Genomic DNA, 9,209 nt, shown 5'->3' with positions numbered 1-9,209 from the left:
TGGTAGACTCTCTCACTTGGAATCTCAAAATATTTTCAGCTGATTTATTAACTTTTATAATGTCCTTATCCAAATGAGAAGATTAATCATTACTAAATGAATTCCCACAAAACATCAGAAGTGCTTGGAAGAGCTAAACACAAGCAGAGAATCCTTGCTTGACTCTTATTCAGTTACTCCTAAAGCAATGCCTCACTGTGATACTACCACTCATTCAAGAACACTTCGGTGTTTTGTTTGGGGTTTTTTTGTTTGGTCTTATTTTGCTAACTACCAAATTGCAGGCAAACAAATAAGAAACTAGAAGGGGCACAACAAAACTTCTTCAAAGCAATCCTTTCCTAACCCATAGCAGCTCTTCAAATTGAGGTCAATGTAAAAGGACCATACAACTTTAAGAATGTAGTTTACCTCCACTGACAGAAGTGCAGCAACCTGAAGCCTGTTCTCCTGTGAAGGGTCATGTTTTCTGACCCCCCCAGAGGAAAGGAACAAATACAAGAAATTTTATGAGGACAGTTAAGGATTTTAAAGTAGTATCATCACAACTGTACTCCATCATGCAAGTGCAACAAAACTAGGAGTAGAAATGTACTATTTCTAAGGAATACACCTAGCAAAACATAAATATTCTGTATTTGTATACTGTTACTGTTATGTTAAAAAAGGTTAACGAGCTTGAGCTTATGACAGTCTGCCAAAAAAGTCCAAAAGGATTTTATAAAAATATGAACATTAATTTAAGCTTACAAAAAATAAAAATTAAGCCACTTATAATAGGGATTATGTTTCTTAAGTTAGAAAAAATAATTCCCCAATAACTTGGGGGAGGGGGGAAATTATGGCCAAACTCCATTTGGAAAGAAAATAAAATTCTCAGGAGCTAAACAATTAAAAACCTCTTACAGGAAGTGAGTAGGGGTCTGAAATTAAATGAAAGGACTCATGAAACATTGCATTCTTGTTCTGCATTTTTTGTGTCTTATTTTAGTTACTTAAAATCTCAGGCACTTTAGTTTTGAAATACAAAAGGTACACTGAAGTTAGATCCATCTGAGCTTTTGTGTTCAGTACTACAATTGCATCTAGATTTAAATAAACTTTCTACTATAAATGTATAGTAAACAAAAATAGTGGAAAGTGGACAACTCCTTTTTTGTGTTCTCTCAAAGATTAATATTTACCTGTCTGTCCATACTTACATTTCCAGCAATATTTGTCATTGATTCAGGTTGGCAAAAGTAGTGATAGAACAACTGTGGGATAACAAAGAAGAAATCAGTCTGTATAAAATATCCTTACCTCTTTGATGACAAATTAGAGACCATGACTGGAAAAGGAAATGCGATACAGACAGAAGGAATCAAGAGAAGCAGAAGAGAAAGTAAATCAGTCTTGATTTACACTAATGACATCAACCTAAGAAATGAGATTTGACAAAGCTAATATGTAGAAAGAACAATTAGCACAACAGGCTACTCTGGCACATTATGGCACCCTCCACAGGCTTGAGGCATGAAAGGTTCTGAATGGAGCAAAAAAAAAGAGAGCAAAAGAGTAAATGTAGATTATATCCTAACAAACATGTGGAATTTAGCTCCCTCTGATTTTGACATGTTCTCGCAGTTTACTTCTATGGAAATTAAATAAGTATTTATGATATGGATCACAAGAAGTAAAGGCTACAGCATCTAGAAAAACAGGCAAAATTCACATTCTGACCCACAACTTCTGTAAGGCAGGAAGCTGGGTGCTTTTTGCTTGAAGTAATGCCTTTTTGTAAAAATAAAACTTTCACTAAAAAGTCCCACTGCATTTAAAATGTCCCATGCTGTTATCTTTCATACCTTAAACATTCTGAAATACTTTATCAAAAAATAGTCATAATGAAAAAAGTTTCAAACACTGTTAAAGAAGTTTGATAAAGTCTGTGAGCATTTTTGGTAAGAAACAAAATGATAATGTGATTGTTTGAAAACTCTGTGAAATGGAAGCAAGCTAGTTCTCTTCAATGAAGGTCTTTCCTTATTTTGGCCATATTTAATGTCCAAAAAATCATAATGTCATGAATCTCCAGATAAAACAAACCTCCTGAAAGCAGCAAGGATAAAACAAATTAATGTTGATGTGATGTTCATTTTAGCTAACCAAGACTATGTTAATTACATCATACATTACACAAATACTGTAACCATAATATCCATCTCCACAACGAGCACAGTGCTTAGCTCTTATGCAAAAGGAATTAGGAAACCACCGTGCTCTGGCATGGAACTTTGAGTGCTCTGAACAGTGTTTTATGTAAATGTTCTTACATTCACAAGGACTTTGTCCCAACTAAATTTTGTTGCAATTAACTAAGACTAAAGATACTGATTATTTTACATTTATTTTCAGAGCTTGAGATATCCTTTGTTTAGATCATCTGAAAACAAACACCTCCCTAATTCAAAAAGGTTACTGCAGTTTAATAATCTTTAACTCAGTCCAAATCCAAGTTTATAAGGAATAAATATCAAACTGTATGAAGTCAACTTGGGAAACTGAATCCTTTGTTTGAAACAACACTTTAATAGGAATTTTTTTCTCAGTCTTCCTGAATTCCCACCTGACAAAGGACAGGATAAAGACCATAAATGTAAAGCTATCTTTACAAAGGGGACTTTTGTCAGATATGACTTGCATGGTTTGTCCTCTGTAAGTAAGCTATTCTTACACCTTCTAGCAGACCAGTGGTGCATTACCTTTCTGGAGGAATTCCAGAGAAGACTACTTAAAAATACGTGCAAGAAACTAATGCAAAGTTACAGATGAAAACAATAAAAGAGTCCATCTCTTCTTTAGAGATTAGCTTTCACAGAACATGTATGGAATTGTACTTCTGTGGTATCAACAGAACCATCAGTTTTGCAAGATTAGTGCTGATGAGCACTCAGCCTTACTAAAGCAGGCTGGGAGCTGCCCTGCCTGTGCTGCTGCCTTTGGCCTCGATGCAGGGGGGGCCTTGGCACAGAGCACACTACTTCTATCAAAATGTGACTGCTTTCCATATGCTGAATATATTTTTCTGGCAAATAGAAAATCACTAAACTGAAGCAGTTTTCTGTCCTTTAAAGATGTTGCAGAAAATAAAAATAGTATGACAATTTTGTCAGCATTGAAGATGCTTGGATAAACCAAGTGCATTCAAAGACTGATAGCATGTACATAACTCCTCACACTTAAAAATAGCCTTTTACACTTCATTAATCTCAATGTTTAAGCAGATGATGGGGGTTAAGGAGTAAATGAGTGCTAGCTTTCAAGTAGATTTGTTCTAAATAATTTATAGTTAAAATACATGTCAATGCTGCTACACAGACATGAAAGTTGCAAAAATCATACAGCTGAAGTGAATACAGCTAGAGATTACAAGGAGATGGCAACAGCTATAGGGCAGGGATCATCTCCTGTCTGTACTATGAAATGCCTGCCAGGCTTTTAGGTGGTGTGAAAACAGAGTATAAAGTAACATTTTCATGAGGCTTGTGTAGCATAAAGGTCAATCAATCACATTTTTCAAACTATGTCTCTTTGTTACAACATAAATGTTGCTATTTCACAAGAGTATTTAAAAACGGATGTTATTTTAAAAGGCCAGTGTTGTATTCTCATTAAAGCAATAAAAAGCCAGGAAATCCCTGGAATTAGAAAACCTATACAGCTGTCCTCCTTACCTCTTATCCGTGTGACATAGAAATGCAGATTGTGACTGCATTGTGCAGATCTTAGCAGTGAATGCAGCTTTACAAGGTGCTTAGATTGAGTCTATTTCTTCTCACTTAAAGTTACATTATGCTAGACTTAAGGCATGCTTTATTTACATGCATTCAATCTCTAGTGGGAGTTTATATACTGTGCACTGGATAATTCTCTAAGTGAACAACAGTCCAGCATCAAGAAGAGTTTCATGCAGAATACAAATAGAAAGCATTAGACAACTACCTCCCAGGGACAGTGAGTTCCCTGGGCTTACGTTGGGGATGAGGATTGGTCGATCTGTTCACCCTCCGGGGCTGTCTGGAATTATAGATCAGGGACCTTATTGTCATACCCCAGCTGCTGCACAAAGCCACTAGAAGAAAGGAGATTTACGAGTATTTCAGCAGCACTGAACAAGGGATACAGCAGCTATACAACTGGGAGTACAGTGGCTCTAAATCTGTAGGCATTATGCAAAAAGAAAATGCAGAGTTCAGCATCAAGGGAGCTCTCACAGAGCAATAGGACATCTTTGTAAATTCTCTAAAGAATAAATTTAACAGTTATTAAAGAACAACACCCTGTTATTGCAGTCACTGAACTTTACAACACAAGGAAAGATGCAAGGGATTTTCAGAAAGACATCTGTCATTTAACAGTGACAGTGACCTCAGCACAGACAAGAAATTCAAATCCCCAGTGATGGAAACAAATTAACCCCTTGGTACACAGTGGGTTGAGAACTCCAGCATTAGGACTGCTGTGCACTCTAACAGTAGTAACAGGCTACACTAAGTTTTACCTTCAGCCAAACAATAGATGGAAGGAGGGATATTCTTTAAATTATAATTGCTGTACACAAAATGTTATGACATTATTTAACATATGCTACTGACAGTCAAAGAAACATAAAATCATTTAGGTTGGCAAAGGCCTTTCAGATCATTGTGTTCAACCACTAGCCTAACAGTGCCAAATGCACCACTAAACCATGACCCTAAGTGCCACATCTACATGTCTTTTAAATAGCTCCAGGGATGGTGATGCAGCCACCTCCCTGGGCAGCCTGTTCCAAAGGTTGATAAACCTCTCAGTGACAAAATTTTCCCTAAAATCAAATCTAAACTTACCCTAATGCAATTGAGGCCCTTTCCTCTTGCTTGTCCTACTGCCTGTGACCTGGGAAAAGACTGACCCTCCCTCACTAGAACCCTCATTCAGGAGGTTGTTGATAGTGACACAGTTCCCCTCAAGACACCTTTACCCCAGACATCCCCAGCTCCCTCTGCAGCTCGTAGGACTTGTGCTCCAGACCCTTCCCCAGCTCTGCTGCCCTTCTCTGGACATGCTGCAGCATCTCAATGTCCTTTTCGTAGTGAGGGGCCCAGACCTGGACACAGTATTCAAGGTGCAGCTTCACCAGTGCTAAGTACAGGAAGGCACCAACTGCCCTGCTCCTGCTGGCCACAACATTGCTGACACAGGCCAGGGTGCCACTGGCCTTCTTGGGCACCTGGGCACAGGCTGGCTCATGTTCAGCCACTGTCAACCAGCACCCAGCTCCTTTTCCTGTGGGCACCTTCCCCAAACCTATGGTAGGGCATGAGGTCATTGTGACCTGAGGGCAGAATCTAGCACTTTGTGTTCTTGAACCTCATATCACTGGCCTCAGCACACCAGCCTGCTGAGATTCCTCTGCAGAGCCTTCCTACCCTCCAGGATAAAGACCCCTGCTCAATTTGGGCAGAAAGCCTGCAAAATGAGGGTATACTTAATCCCCCCATCCAGATTATTGAAAATTATATTAAACAGAACTGGTCCCAGTACACCCTGGCCTCCAAAACTGGGGAATACCACTTGTGACCAGATACCAACTGGATTTAACTCCATTCACCACTACTTTCTGGGCCCAGCCCTCCAGCCAGTTTTTACCCAGCAAGGAGTAAACCTGTCCAAGTCATGAGCAGCCACGGAAAATGGCTGTTTTCTCAAGGAAAATGTTGTGGGAGACAGCACCAAAGGCCTTACTGAAGCTCAGACAGGTAACATCCAGTCTTTCCCCCATTCACTAAGCAGGTCACTGTGTTGTAAGACACCAGGTTGGTCAAGCAGGACCTGCGTTTCCTAAACCCCTGCTGGCTGGTGCAGATCCTCTGGATCTGTGTGATTGCACTCAAGATCTGCCCCATGACCTTCCCCAGCACCAAGGTCAGGCTGCCAGGCCTGTAGGTCCTCAGATCCTCCTTTCACCCGTTCTTGTAGATGGCAAATGTGACAATTCCAACAATCTGGGCCTCCCTGTCAGCCAGGGCTGCTGGTCAGCAATGGAAAGTAGAGATGAGCACTTCTGCCACCTCCCTCAGTAGCCTTTGGTAGCTCTTGCTGATCCTTTACTCACCATTTACCCTTGGATTATGGGGGCTTCTTCCTGCTGCCTGTCCCTGCCTTCCAGCTCAGGAGGCTGGCTACCCAGACAATAACTGCTTTAACTATTAGACTGAGGTGAAGAAGGCATTAAGTACCTCAGCCTTTTCCCCATCACTTGTCATTGTTTCCTCCTACATTCAATAGAAGATGGAGAGTCTCCTTATCCCTCCTTTTGTTGCAAATGTATTGATAGAAGCCTTTATATAGAAATATACAGAAATCTTTATACTTCAAAAGGTGCAAATTTCAATTGCAGAAATAAACCCTTCACTGGAAGACATTTATAATGCAGTGTTCAGGGACTGGACACAAAAGTAGGAAGGCACCATCCTTTGCATATACCCATTTCACACAGCACTTATGTTTTACCAAGAGGGTGTTCAGCCAGATTCAGAACTGGAATACCATAGAGATTCTGCAAATTCTCTCTCTTAGAAATGCTACAACACTGGCCTGCAACCTGGCCTGACTCCAAATGCTACACATAGTTTGTTAGAAGGTCAGGGAGAAGTACAAAATCTGACCAGAAATACAAAATCCAGACACTCAGCAGATGCCTGCAGGGCAAGAGAGACAGACCATAGACATCACTCCACCCCAATGACTCTAGTATGCCATGATACATATGGAGACCAGGCCCAGATAAGCTCTAGGACATTCAGCACTGCTTGACCCCAACTCCCATGGTAAGGCAACTGTTAACTGTCTACTCCCACATGTGTAGTAGCTAATTAGCTTAGCTATGTTCTGAGACATTCAAACAGGCTCCAAAGTGTTTCAGTGTGAAAAAAGGTTGATTTACAGGTGCATTTGGAGGAACTTTAACAACTGATTGTTAATGATGAAGCAACCTTACTGATAACAAAAGAAAACAAAAGGATATGGACAACCATGTTATTAGTTGGTGATGAAGGACGTCTATCTTATGACCTATCTGAAGTGAGATTGAAAAGGACTATACAATAAAAGATTTTCTTTTTTAAATGGGCAATGTTAACACTTGTGGCCCTTCTCCTAAGCCCACACAGCTGTTCTGCTCTTCAAAATCTTTGACAAATATTCACTTATATACACAGTAGGTTGTGATTATTCACAGTACATGCATTGCTCCTGCCACCATGTTACCCATCCTTAGCTTTTCTGATGACCCATAAAAACTCTCAACATTGCTGACTTACCTTAACAGCTTTGGGTATATAAAGAACTCTACAAACACAGCAACAGTTTGGAACACATGTCCTAGAGTCCACAAGGAAGATGTCCAGGGTAGACAGGAATGAAGATGGTAAGTCTCCATAAAAAGAACAGGCACGTTTGTTGCAAATACCCAAATGTTTCACCTGCAGGGGACCAGAAAGGCAAGCAGGTTACTTATTCCTTGTTCTCCTGTAACACTTGGTAATCCTCAAATCATGGGGGGAAAAAAAACCCACCACAAAAACCCCTCAACCAAACTTCTGCATACAGAAAGGACTTTATTTTAAATCAGAATCAGAGGACAGTAAGGGGTTGCAGGGTCTTAAGAAGGCTTCTCTTTTGTTTTTGTCTCAGCAGATTCTGATGCTCAAATTTACCCTCTGGATATTTACTCCTTTCCCTGTTGGCATCGGCTTGGAAGTAACAAAGAATGGGATGAGGAAAGCTTAGATTTGCAGAGTAAGATCAGAAGCTCTTTTGTATCAGATGTTGGACTTCAGTTTATACACCTTTTTATTTATACAGAAAGGCTTATTATTCATCAGCTAACTTTACTTTAAACCAGACAAATCTGTTTGAATTGAGGTGCAGGACTTAACTTTAAAGAGAAATACACTATTGTAAGCCTAAAAACGTGACACAATTTTAGAAATTACCTTTAAGAAATTAAACAGATGGTATATTACTCATTTTTAAATTTAAGTCAGAACAGTCTTCACTGCTAAATTCAATGTAGCATTCTAATCCTCTCAAATGATTTGAGGGACTTCACTGCAGGCTTTTGACTCAAGAGAATGTGGGATTTAGCAAGGGTAGGAGAGATCCAACTCCCTGCTTGCTAGGGGCATTCCTTACAATAAAGTTTCTCCCTACAATCCTACATCTGAGTGGGTGAGGACTTCAGTTAGTAGGATAACCAACTGAAGAAAAGCTCTGGATCCTCTGTTTTAGGGCTACTTTGAAAGAGCAGAAGACATTCTAGAAGTTGAAAAATACATTTAAAGAAAAGCTTTTTTTTTTGGTAAAAGTCTGATAGACAACAAGAAGAAAATGTAAAGCTTCTATTTAGCAAGCTGAAAACTGATTTCACTGTACAGACACAGCAACAGTTTGAAACACATTCTGGAGTCCACAAGGAATATGTCCAGGGTACAGGAATGAAGATGGTAAGTCTCCATATCTCCCACATTCTTAACTGTAACAAAACCAGGAAAAGCCAAAGCAAGAGAATCTACAGGCTTGTTTCAAGATTTCAATCCTTCACACAGCATGAAATCAAAGCAAGTTATTACACAAGTGTGATACTAATCATCCTACACTTACTGTGTGGCAAAAAATAATTGTAGGTAAAAACCCTAGCGCATTTTGGCTGCAATATACATAAGAGCTTGCATATATGGCAATTATTCCCTCTGAGCAAATTGCAAGGATTAGTGCCCATATTTCTTACTACTCTAGTGGCTACCTTGCAAGTTCAACCCTAAGAAAACAAAACCACAAAACTACACATAGTATTTGTCAACATTTCTCAGAGCAAAAAGATTGAGGTAGATAGAATGTGAGACAAGTTGTATGTACTCTTCAGCACAACTATAAACCAAAAACACCATTCAGTCCTATGAAAGATTAAAAATGCATCAAGATGTTTCCAGCAGAAATAAAAATAGCAGTAGTATCATCATGGAAGTCAAAACTTTCCACTCCTGTGTAATGTAAATCACCACCTGAAACATTCCATACCATTTTGACTACTCAGGTAAGAGGCACCAAATCTCCTCTATCAATTCCACTCAAGACCCTAAAACGTTACACAGCTCATGCTGTTAATTCCTAAGATAGAGAAG

Source organism: Molothrus aeneus, chromosome 9, assembly GCF_037042795.1.
Source record: "Molothrus aeneus isolate 106 chromosome 9, BPBGC_Maene_1.0, whole genome shotgun sequence".
Lineage (NCBI taxonomy): Eukaryota > Metazoa > Chordata > Aves > Passeriformes > Icteridae > Molothrus > Molothrus aeneus.
Note: the sequence above shows the minus strand (reverse complement) of the source record.